This window comes from Phoca vitulina, unplaced genomic scaffold (genome assembly GCF_004348235.1).
Source record: "Phoca vitulina isolate PV1807 unplaced genomic scaffold, GSC_HSeal_1.0 scaffold17, whole genome shotgun sequence".
NCBI classification, from domain to species: domain Eukaryota; kingdom Metazoa; phylum Chordata; class Mammalia; order Carnivora; family Phocidae; genus Phoca; species Phoca vitulina.
This window is the reverse complement of record NW_022589720.1, coordinates 15,699,017-15,711,150: the sequence shown is the minus strand read 5'-3', so window position 1 is coordinate 15,711,150 and position 12,134 is coordinate 15,699,017. Positions and strand designations below refer to the sequence as shown.

The 12,134-nt window shown below is 36.6% G+C and overlaps 1 protein-coding gene across 4 annotated transcripts in view; it reads left to right on the top strand.

Moving 5' to 3' along the window:
* Window positions 1-12,134, top strand: part of CDH18 (cadherin 18) — a 574,093-nt gene that overhangs the window by 108,930 nt on the left and 453,029 nt on the right. For 3 of the 4 annotated variants that reach the window (XM_032415421.1, XM_032415424.1, XM_032415423.1), the window contains exon 1: window positions 5,232-5,420. The exons of the other annotated variant lie outside the window; for it this stretch is intronic. The gene's annotated coding sequence lies outside the window, so the exon portion shown is untranslated. Of the gene's footprint in view, window positions 1-5,231; window positions 5,421-12,134 lie in introns of those variants that run through there. 4 annotated transcript variants of the gene reach the window in all.

The following is a 12,134-nucleotide window of genomic DNA, read 5'->3' as shown; positions in this document are numbered from 1 at the left end:
TTACTGAAAAAGAAGAAACGAAGCACATATAATTATTATAACTTCCCAAGTTTGTTTGGTTCCAGATTCTGTGTTCTTAACTACAATGCCATGTTGCCTCTAAATATAACACACTTTGTTAAAGTGAGATATCATCAGACTTTTAAAAATATTTTATGGTCTGAAACAATATTAGGGAGTACATTTTATGGCCTGAAAAAAATGTAGGGACTGTGGGAGCAAGGTGCTTTCTCAGAAGAGGTGATCTTTATTCTGACCACTGAAGGGTAGACAAGGCAGGGGCACTACAGGGAAAGGCAGGATGGTGGTCATCCCAGGGGCGAGGGCGACAGGAGGAGTTGCAGATGTTATTAGCTCTGTCAGCTGAGTAAATATATCATGATGTGGCTAACAAAAATATAAATTAATTAAAAGAAACGGAATTAGCTATAGTCTTCTGAAAATCCAATATTCTAGGTAAATTCTCAATATTTTAGAGCAGTGAAGTCATTACCATCCACATTGTGATTCTTTACTTTTATTAAGAATGCCTGTGGGGCGCCTGGGTGGCTCAGTTGGTTAAGCAACTGCCATCGGCTCAGGTCATGATCCTGGAGTCCCGGGATCGAGTCCCGCATCGGGCTCCCTGCTTGGCAGGGAGTCTGCTTCTCCCTCTGACCCTCCTTCCTCTCATGCTCTCCGTCTCTCATTCTCTCTCAAATAAATAAATAAATAAATCTTTAAAAAAAAAAAAAAAAGAATGCCTGTGTACCTTTAAATTTTTGATGACTGTATCACATAATTGACTTGCACAGAAACTATTGTCAGTAGAAATCTCTTTTGATTTATCAAGTTTTATCAAGGTTTGATCCTAAGACTTGTCTCCACTACCTTATATTTAGTACTCCTACTTTTGGACCCAGCTGTAGTATGCATTCTTTGTTAGACTTGAGATAATACTCAAGTTTTTCAAGACCCTTAAAAATATTTCCAGTTCTTCATCCAAATATACTGTTTTTTGTATGAAATTTCTATGGATCACTTTGGTTTTCATAGTGCTGAAAGCAATGATTGGAGGAGGCTTGGTGTCAGAGCCCTGTGGCTTACCACTAGAGACCTTCTTCCAGGTAAGTACCTCTACATTTCTAAACATGTGAGATTGGTGCCTTAACCAATTGCTACACCAAATAACTGTACTAAAACTTCTTCATGTGAGCTGTAATGAAATCATGAGAGATACAATGATGGCATATAGAAAGATCATGTCATATACATCTCCCCTAATTCTAGTCTACTGGGTCCATCATGGAAAGCAGTGGGGTCATGCTGACATGACTTTTATGTTAATGTGATCCAGACTAAGGTGATCCCACTATTTTCTTCCCTTACTGATTTGCTAATCTCTTGAACTAATCCCCTTATAACTTTGCCTGATTCCACATTTGGTTCAATACTTTCTAATTTATAGATTCTACATTTAATCAAGTTGTGGAAGTTGGGAAAATGCTCATCTGTAGTTTTACTGTGCTATTTTATTCACATCAAATCTACAAAGTTTACTGACAGTTTTTCAGATTCTTTAAAAGAAAAAAATCTGGTATGCACTTTGTGTAACCTTTCTCCAAAAACTAATCTTGTGAAACTAGGGTCCATTAGTTAGTAAATTTTCACTTATCTGGGAACCAGTGTCTTCATTCTGTCATTTACAGTGCAACAATTATCTTTTTTCTAGAAATCAAAACTATATACATAGAAGTTGAGGGGTTTTATTTTTTCCTTTGTCAATTATCAATACTCTTCTGTTAGAGCCAAATAAGCTTATTGGTTCTTGATATTTTACATGCACTGAAGAAATTTTTCTTAAAAAGTGCATTCATTAATATAACTTTTATTATGAGTCAGGGAGGTGCTACTTTTTAAAAGTAATTACACATGTAGTTAACTTGAAATATTTTTGATAGATCACTCTCCTTCATTGTCCTGCATCAATATTTTTCCAGTATTCTGCAATTCTTAATCTGAAGTGTGATAACAGCATGAATAAAGGTGACCTTTATTAGGTCATCCTTAATCATACAATTAGGAGGTAACATTTTTATCAATCTAGGCTTTCTCTTTTCTTTCAAAAAGATATATACACTCTGTTCTACCTGTCACCCTAGGACATAAAATAAATACCTGCAAAGGAAATTGTGTGTTGCTTAAGTTTCCAGCAGCTGTTTCTCTTTACATAAAAATCAGATCCTCTTTAAATATTATTATACTTTCAGTAATTTCGGTTAAAAATCAAACCACAGTACCGTGTTGGAGTCGTTGACTATTCTGAATGCTGAATTATAACAAGGGCTATCCCTGCATTTCCTTTATGTTCCTTCTTTATTTAGATTTGAAAACATTGCATAGCCTCCTGAATTTCCAGGGCAAAATTGAGCATGAGATAACAACTAAAGAGACAATTTCCTGAGTCTGTCTCTCAGAGAACGATCACAGTTTAGCATTACAATTTTATCTTTCCAGTTTCTGTAGTCTGACCAGCATCAATTGTGTGCTGGATGCTTCTCTGTCACCAGCAAAAATGATTCTTATAACTCTCCCAAGGTAACGTAAGTGGGGACTCGGGATCAGAAATGTCCATGCTTTCAGTTTCAAAGATTAAGTCTGTAATAAATTCTGCTGACTGATACATTGTTCAGTTTTTTGAAGTAATCTTTGACATAAGGAGAAAATAAACACCTGCCCACCACCTGGTTTTCCCCAAGCAGCAAGTTCCGCGTTGGCTTACTTACTTTATTCCTTTTAAGCTGAAAATATAAGAGAATCACTAAGTGGCTGACAGGTTCACTTTCCTATGGCTAGGGAAGGTTGGCATGGTTTCAGAATATCAAATTTTGGAAACCATTTTTAAATCCAGTATACATTGCATCATTGGATTTGTGGAGAATCTAGAGCCCTCAATCTGGATACAGTCTCAGAGATACAAATCCTTCCCTGGTGAATTGATTCTTTTTCTAGAAAAGGATTGTATTGTTTGGTGATGCTGACAAATCCCTCGGTATGTCATCCCACTCAGGAGCAAGTGCCTGTTGACTTCCATTATGACTGTCCACTAGATGTGCTTATTATGGTCTTATCCAGGGAAAACCACCAAGGAAGACTAGTGAAAACATATTTTGTTTTCAAGTGTGTCCCTAGGATGCTCATTGCTGGTGTCTCAGCAAAAGCTTCAGTAGTAAGCTGGCAAACATTTTACTTCCTTCAACTAGAGGCAGTTAAATAAACGGGCTTCTCTAGAGAATGGCATAATGTGAAATTTTAAAATTAAATTACATGACCTCTTACAGACCAAAAATTACTCTTTATATCCCCTCTATTTTTTTCGTAACTGTTCTGTTCCTTTGCTGCCACGAGTTCATAAACACAGAAAACATTGAAATGGATTATTGTCAATACTCCCTTCAATAAACACAAACAAGAAGTTATGTTGGGCTACTGTGCAAGGAACATCTCATTGAAATTAGAAGCTGCATGAGAAAAGATATACAAAACATAAAACAACATTGGCTCATTATTCTGATGCTATTGCTTCAGTTCCACTTTTCCCTGGGAGTTTAGTTTTTGGCAATTTTCAAGTCATAAATGACTTCTAACATCTTACCTAGGAATAACTTTTCACTTAAATGCATAATTCTTTCATATTTGGAAATAATCCAATGCAGGTGCTTTTTTCATTGTTTCTGTTAGTTTGTTTTGTCATATCAAAACCCCAAGCCAAATTAAATCCCTTCACATTTCACATCACTCAAGCTAAATAAAAAATAATAAAATATAACTAGTTGATTCAAAACATCTCAGGTTAAGCCCTATCAATTTCTTGGAAATACCACTTATCTTCTCAACCTCTCTGACCTTTCTGGAAGCAGAAGAAAAGAAGGAGATAATTAGACACTAACTAACCTTTATTAAAAGTTTATCATATATTAAACACAATTGTACAGATTTTCATTTAATCTTCACTAAGAAGTGAAGATTGCTTTCTAGATTTTAAAAAGAATCATCCTGAGTCTTAGAAGCAAAACAGCTTATACACATTCAGGTATAGAAGGAAGTCTGAATCAGAATTTGAATCCATGTCTTCTGGATTTTAAAGGGTCTATCCCCTCGATCCCACTGCTTCCCTTAAATCTTTGTTCCTTTGAATCTCTGAACCTGAGTGTTTATAGGACTGGAGTGAGTTAAACTGCTCTCTTAGTGGTTGCAATGACTGAGGGTCTTTTGGAATTCTTGATATATCTGCAAAGTGACCCTTGGAATAACCATTCAATTTAGATAAACTCCTATGCTTGTTTGCTACACTACTTTGAGTAGGGATGCTTGATGTTCTTAATGAGCGAATGTGAGTGACTTTGTGCTGGGGGAAAGTGCTGAAGTTATTTCACATCAATTTTGAATACTGCCAATCAGGCCCCAAATCCTTGTTATCAGTATCTGTGTACATTACAAATCGTTTTAATGTACTCTGGAGTGATGAGAGGTGAGAAGTTTGTGTGTGAGGGAGCGTTTGCCTGGTGCAAGCAAAAGGGGGTAGGCAAGGCATTGCAGTTCCTATTCATCTTTACAAATACAGTGCTGACCTCCAAGGGAAAGCTCTGTCTCATATAAACCCTCCATGCCAGGAGTACTTTGGGGTAAGACATTAAAGGGCATCACTCAAGCTAAATCTCACAGCTACCACCGGACTACGGATCACTGATGAATGAGCCAGCAGTTGAATGTTTAGCAGGCTGTGACGACTTTGCACGGAAATAGGAAAATTTATTACCAGCCTGCCACATCAGTGCCTGTCCTGCCTGCTTTTTTTCCCGTTCCCTCCCGACGTCTACTCCCACTCCATCTGACAGTCAAACCCCTTCTGGCCCCCCAGTTTTCCCTCCCTGCAGAGAACGGATGGTCTAAACAGTCACGGAGTCCCGTCATTTTTCAAGAGCTGTGATGCTAAGGATGATGCTGTTGATCCAGGGTTTTAATTTTTTTTTTTTTTTTTTAATTAATGGTATTGCTTTCTACATGACCTTGCAGAGGAGGCTAAAGGGTGTCCATTCTGTGTGCTACAGAATTTGTGCAGCCCCAAAGTATGCACGATGGGGGGGAAAAAAAGAAGGAGGCAGAAGGGAAAGGCAGTGGCCGGAGAGCCGGGGAGGAGAGGAAGGAGGAGAGACAGGGAGCGGAGAGGATCAGGCGGACAGGCTCTGCCAGCCAATCAGAGGCGCGCTCCGGAGCTGCAGAAGACCGAGCCGCGGAGCCCGGGGCTCGCAGGAGCGCCGCCGAGCCGAGTCTGGGGCTCTCCGAGGACGGGAGCAGCTGTGCCGTGAGCACTGGGAAAGTCCCCTCTTTGCTTCTCATAAATTAAGTTCCTTTCCACCAGTTAGGGCAAGTCAGCTAAGGTAAGGCTTCAATAAATGACACTTTACTGTGTAGTGACATTAATATTTTTTGTACAATGGGGCTGCTTACCCGGTTCTGAGTCAAAACAGTATTTGGTGAAATCCTCCTCTCGGATTGGTTTCACAGGATCTAGGGTGAATGGGAAAGTTGTATCTAATGCTTCGTAAGCCTTATGACTCGAATACATTATTATTATTATTATTATTATTATTATTATTATTATTATTATTTTAATTTCTTATCCAGGAATGTTGCTATAGAGCCTATGGAATGTGAGTCTAATAACCCCGCTGGGTGTCTGTTTATGTTGATCTGTGGATATGCTGTTTCTGCCCTGCCCCTGAAGAAGTTGGAAGGGTAGTCTGCAAGGCACATTTGAGTAGTGATGGCATCACATTGAGCTGTCACGTATGTCTAGTTATAAAAGTGAGAGAGAGCATTGTCAGAAGAGAAACAGGGACGTTGAAACTGAAATTTTGGTAGTGCTTTTTAATTATTGCCTTTCCAATATCCTCTAAAATTACATGATAGCTGAGTACTGAAGCTGCAGCCGAACAAAGCTCATTTTCTCTTTTCTCTCTTTCATTCTTTTTTTTTTTTTTTTCCCCATGAATCGCTTCCATAAGCGCTTATTAAAGCTTAAAATGAAACTTTTACTTCTCTTAAAGGGCACTATAAATGATGCATAAAAAAGAATTAGGCAGGCTCCTGTGATCAGCAACACACTTTATTTAGCATATGCCCTTATGTATGTTAACTCTGATTCATTTCCCTTTCTTAACTTCTTGAACCTGATTTGTCTGAGTGTGGGAATAACAATCATTTTGTATTAATTTTCGTGTCTAAAATTCAAGGCAAAATTATGCCTTATGCATGTTTGTATGCCTGTGTGTGTGTGTGTGTGTGTGTGTGTGTGTGTGTTGTGCGTGCAGATGTGGAACTAGGAAAACCTTTCATGTAACAGGTGAAAAAATACAATTTTATTAGCTAGTTATTACAGTTTTTCCTTATATCAATGCCTGTGGTACTTAATGAACTTTCAGATTAATCAAGAGTAAATGTTCCTTGCTATTTCCCTGCTGGATATCAAGAAATACTAAAATAAAATTCTTAGCTAAAATTATGATGGTCTTCCATTTGCTCAGGTGATGGTATCACTGCTTTGAACTGAGAGATACAGATCAGAGAAAGATTTTATTATGCAGCCAAAAAAATAATAATAATAATAAACACAAGCTCTCACAGTGTTGTGGAATCTTTATTTTCCACTCTGGGATCACCCACAGATTTTTCAAAGCAGGGGGCTTTCCTTATGCAGTAATTGCTCTCTTCTATTTTAGTGGACTTGTCTTACCAGAGAAAATATTCTAAATCAAGAGTTTGAGGTCCAGATTAGATCTCGCGTGTGCCTTGTTGGATGTGGGAGGGGAAAGCAGGATATGATACTAGTAGAGAATTAGTTCTGTCGTCTAACACTCTGGTCCAAGCACCAATCATCATTTCAGTTTCTTTCAAGCCTCCTGTTAGATGTTTAATTCTGGATTTCTTGATAATGAATTAACCCAGTGTAGGTCAACACATTTATTCACTTAATAAGGCATTCATTTAATGCCTTGCTGGGTAAGGATTTTATAAACCATAAAACTGATGATTTTCACAGAGATAGCTAACTTAAGGAGGGAAAAAACAAAACAAAAATGATACCAATGGTCAAGTTTGATTCCCTGACAAGAATCAGAGGTAAAAAATAAGGATTTACTGTTTTAGATGCAACAGAAGTGTCCAACTGAAGATAACCCAGGAGTAAAGGAAAATATAATAGTAGAATGAAGGTAAGAGCTGGAAAGCTCTAGCTGTAACTCTGTCTAGTGCATGTTGGGTATAATTGCTACAGCAGTTGTGAACATGGTCAATAGAAACCGGTGCTCGAGTAAAATCTATACACTGGGCAATTGGAAATTATTCCTCCTGATGCCCTATTTTTCAGATGGATATAAGGGAATTATGAGAATGAATGAGTCAGTCCAACTTTATAAATTCTTTAGATGAAAGGTGCTATATATAGTAAATATATAGTACTTTTTTATTGGCTCATATAAATATCATTATTGTGCTTCGTGTTGATTTTTGTGGTCTGATGAATAGAAACCACATGTTCACAGGTGTGTGTCCCATTTGTCCTGTATTTGGCTCGATGATTAGAAGTTTGAGGTATACCTGATGTATTTGCAATCTGATTGAATCATCTTTTAGAATCTGAACATGCATGTACCTGTCAGTAGGTCTAGGATAAAGCATACTGAACTTATTGACCTGAAAATATTTATTTTTCTCAAATCCCTGTTTTCGATGCCATGTAGACAAGTGAAAAGTGAGAGAAGTTGAGAGATTAAACACAGCAAATGTGTAAGATGTTGTTTTGCTTTTTTTTTTCTTAATAAGTAGAGGACTTCAAACTTTTTAATTCACTTAATGAATACCTTTGTGTTTTGTAGGATGCCTAGCAGCATCCCTGTTTTCTACCCACAAGATGCCAGGAGCAGCATTCCCAAATTGTGACAACCAAAAATATCTGCAGGCATTGTTAACTAGTTCCTTGGGGGGGGGGGGGGGGGGCTAGCACCCCTCTCCCGCTGAAAACCACTGCTGTAGTAAAAATCAAAGATTGTGTGCAGAAAAGGGTCATACAACCCATGGTTCGAGTAGACAACTGCTCACATACAGTTCAGTTTCGGCGCTCTGTGATGACCCCCTTCTCTTGCTTTGGATGAATTTCAACTGGTGTTTCATTAGGTCCCTAACACAGACTGTGGGAGAGCTTATCAGTATTCTTTTTTCTATAAACTGAGAGACTGGCCTGTATTATCATATATTATCATTTGTAGGACCAAGAGGAAATTTAAAAAAATGGGAAAAAGAAAATGTAGATGCGAAGGCTGAAGACACATTTCACTTCAATTTTTTTTCAGATGAGTCTTTAATATAAATAATAAGTAAATGAAAGATATTGATTCTATTCTATAATAGCTTTTGTTATTTTTTTCTTTTCTTTTTTTTTTTTTTTTTTTGAGTATGTCTATGTTTAGAATGTCAGGAGTGGGTGTTTACTCTAGTAATTCCATGTGCTTGGAGTAGTTTATAATGTTCAAAGTCTCCAGAAGTAAAAGGAAAACATTTTGATTTTATTTTTTTTTTAAGATTTTATTTATTTATTTGAGAGAGAGAATGAGAGAGAGAGAGAGAGAGCACATGAGAGGGGGGAGGGTCAGAGGGAGAAGCAGACTCCCTGCTGAGCAGGGAGCCCGATGTGGGACTAGATCCGGGGACTCCAGGATCATGACCTGAGCTGAAGGCAGTCGCTCAACCAACTGAGCCACACAGGCGCCCAACATTTTGATTTTAAATGCATACTTCTTAGTTGGTGGTAATGTATAGCACAATAAAAAAAAAAAAAATTGAGCTTAATGATTTGAAGACATGGCAGAACTTGATCCTGACCTGGATTACTTGTGTCAAAAGTCCCTTGTATATAGGCCATTTTTCCTCATCTGCCAAAGGGGATAAGAATAGGCATGAGAACCAAACAATGCAAGGTGTTAAAATGGCTTTCAATTTGTTAAGATCTACACCACTGTTGATAAATTATCGTAGAGTCAATGTCTCTGGTGATTTGTTTGATGAGAATTGACTCAGCCTGCTAAATCTTCCAGCTTTAGCGGTTAAAAATTATCTATAAGAAATGGCAGTATTTTTTGTTTTGTTTTTATTTAAATTCCAGTTAGTTAACATACAGTGTAGTGTTAGTTTCAGGTGTACAATATAGTGATTCAACACTTCCATAAAACAGCCTGTGCTCATCACTAGTGCCCTCCTTAATCCCCATCATCTATTTCACCCATCCCCCCCATGACCATCAATTTGTTCTCAGTAGCTACAAGTCTGTTTCTTAGCTTGCCAATCTCTCTCTCTCTCTCTCTTTTTTTTTTCCCCTTTGCTTATTTGTACAAAAGGCATTATTCTTATTTTTTTTTTTTATGGATGAAATAAAACATCTTCATTTTGAAATGTGATTTACGTTATAGATAAACCTAATTTTTCTCTCATTTCCATTTTTCCCATATTATCTACATTTATAATTTGTTTAAAAATACAGAAATGTGAAACCTAGAATGTACTTTGAAATTTCCTCTTCAACAAGAACCATTTAACCATTAGTACCAATTTGGTATATATTTTCAAAATGATTTTTAATAAATAGATTAATATAGATATTTATATATAATTATAAAATATAGATTTAAAGTTAAAGATGCAGGTGTACACAAATGTATGCATTCATATGAGCATATGCATACAGATAAAGTAAACACAGCTCAGTGTTATACCCAACTAATTTTATAGCATGTTCACTCTTCCATGTGAGGTTATAGAGAATTCATGAATATTTAGCAAGAATCCAGTACACCATTATGCACAGATCTGACATTTAACTCTAGTTCAATGTTCGGGACACACATTTGTTTTACAGCTTTCTCTTCTTATTATGCCAGGGTGATTTCAGATTGGTGATGCCCCTGACATAGTGAGTGGTGGACATTTTGACGATTGCATAGATTTACTACCATTCATTTAAGTAATCCTCTATTAAAATGTTTTTTTTGGGGGGGGCGCCTGGGTGGCTCAGTTGGTTAAGTGACTGCCTTCGGCTCAGGTCATGATCCCAGGGTCCTGGGATCGAGTCCCACATCGGGCTCCCGGCTCAGCAGGGAGCCTGCTTCTCCCTCTGACCCTCTCCTCTCTCATGCTGTTTCTCGCTCACTCTCTAATAAATAAATAAAATCTTTAAAAAAAAAAAAATTTTTTTTTTTTTAATAGTAAAGAGAAGGCCAACACAAATTAAATAATTTAGCATCTCTATCATTGCTGATAGTGTTTTGACTTTTAAGTGTGGTACATGTTCCAGAAAGAGATTTCCAGGAAAATAAATGGACTTCAGGGAAATGTAGGAACAGGTATAAGAACATTCACTTTAGTGTATCCTGACATGTGTGGGTATTGCTTCCTAGATACCAGAAAATTCTGGTATGTTAAATTCTACACTGCATGGCTACATCAATTTAGGAAACTTCTTAGTAAGCAGAGAATAAAATGAACAAAGTTCAATCCCTACAAGTATTTGAGTGAAATACTGAATAAAGCAAATATTTCACTTATCTGAGCTCCCCTAGACTATGCGTTATCCAATATTACTCACACCGCATGGGATATGATAGATGAATTGCCAGTAAAATGAATTTGGACTTTGCAGATGCCTCTACTGGAAAAAGGGGAATTCACTATCATTTCGATTTCACTTATGTTTAGATGACCATAAGGATCTTCATATAGATATTTATTTTCATTGTATTTTATGCCTTTGGGACAATATATATGACATATATAACTATGCACAATCTGATGTGACTGGCAAGTTCACTTGATCCAATTATTTTCAGTCAGTCTACCTGATAACAAAAGTATTTTAAATAAAAATATATGTGTAGGTTAAGCTCACAGTTATCAGTGGGATTTAAATGAAGACTGAATGACATTTTAACCTATTAAATCATCATATTACAAATAATTTTTGAAACCAGTGTTGGCAAAGGTGTGATAAAATTTTATTTACAGTTATCCCTTGTGGAAGTGAAAATTAACATACCAGTTTTGAAAAGCAATTTTCAGTCCATGGCCATAGATGGGAAAAAGCAGACTTCCTGACATGTGACTTGTGGGAATAAACCACTAAAAAACAATTCAAAGTATCAAAAAATGAAGAAATAACTCAAGAAGTTAAACATAAGAATTCAAATCAATCTAAATAATGATAAATTGATGGAACTTGAATATTAAGCTTAATAGAAAACTTTATATAAAATGATTTTTAAAAGGCCATCAAGTAAATCCATTCTCTTAGATAATATATTGAGACAAAAATGTGTATCTCCCAATTTTTCTGTACTGTTTATATATTTAAACATAGATAATTAGTATCTTCAACTTCAATGTGATATAATTTAAATGAGCCATGAAAATATAAACAAATTATTTTAGCTTTATGCAATTTTTTGCTTTTATAGAGAACCTGCTTATTGGTTGATTGGTTCAGTTCAACTTACCAATAGATGAGAAAGCCCTGTATTACTGATTGGGAAGTAAAACAGTTCCAAAAGACTATTCAGTAAGATTTTCAATTCTGTGATTGAAATTCTACTTTTAGATGATTTTTATCATATTTTTAAAGCAAAAGTAGTCATATCAAATAATAGATTATACTTTATTAAATATTAAATTAACTTATGGGGATTACATTCTATTTGGGAAGAGTGATGATATACAAGGGAAATCATGTATTACTTGTAGAAAATACCATTATTAAGTGGGATATGGAATAAAAGTGTTTTTTTTTTAAGATTTTATTTATTTATTTGAGAGAGAGGGAGAGAGAGAGAGTGAGAAACAGCATGCAGGCGAGAGGGTCAGAGGGAGAAGCAGGCTCCCCGCTGAGCCAGGAGCCCGATGTGGGACTCGATCCCAGGACTCTGGGATCATGACCTGAGCCGAAGGCAGTCACTTAACCAACTGAGCCACCCAGGCGCCCTGGAATAAAAGTTTTGAAGAAATAGGTGGTAGTTTATATTTTAGCTATTATGGCTTGTAAGCCCTCATTAAGA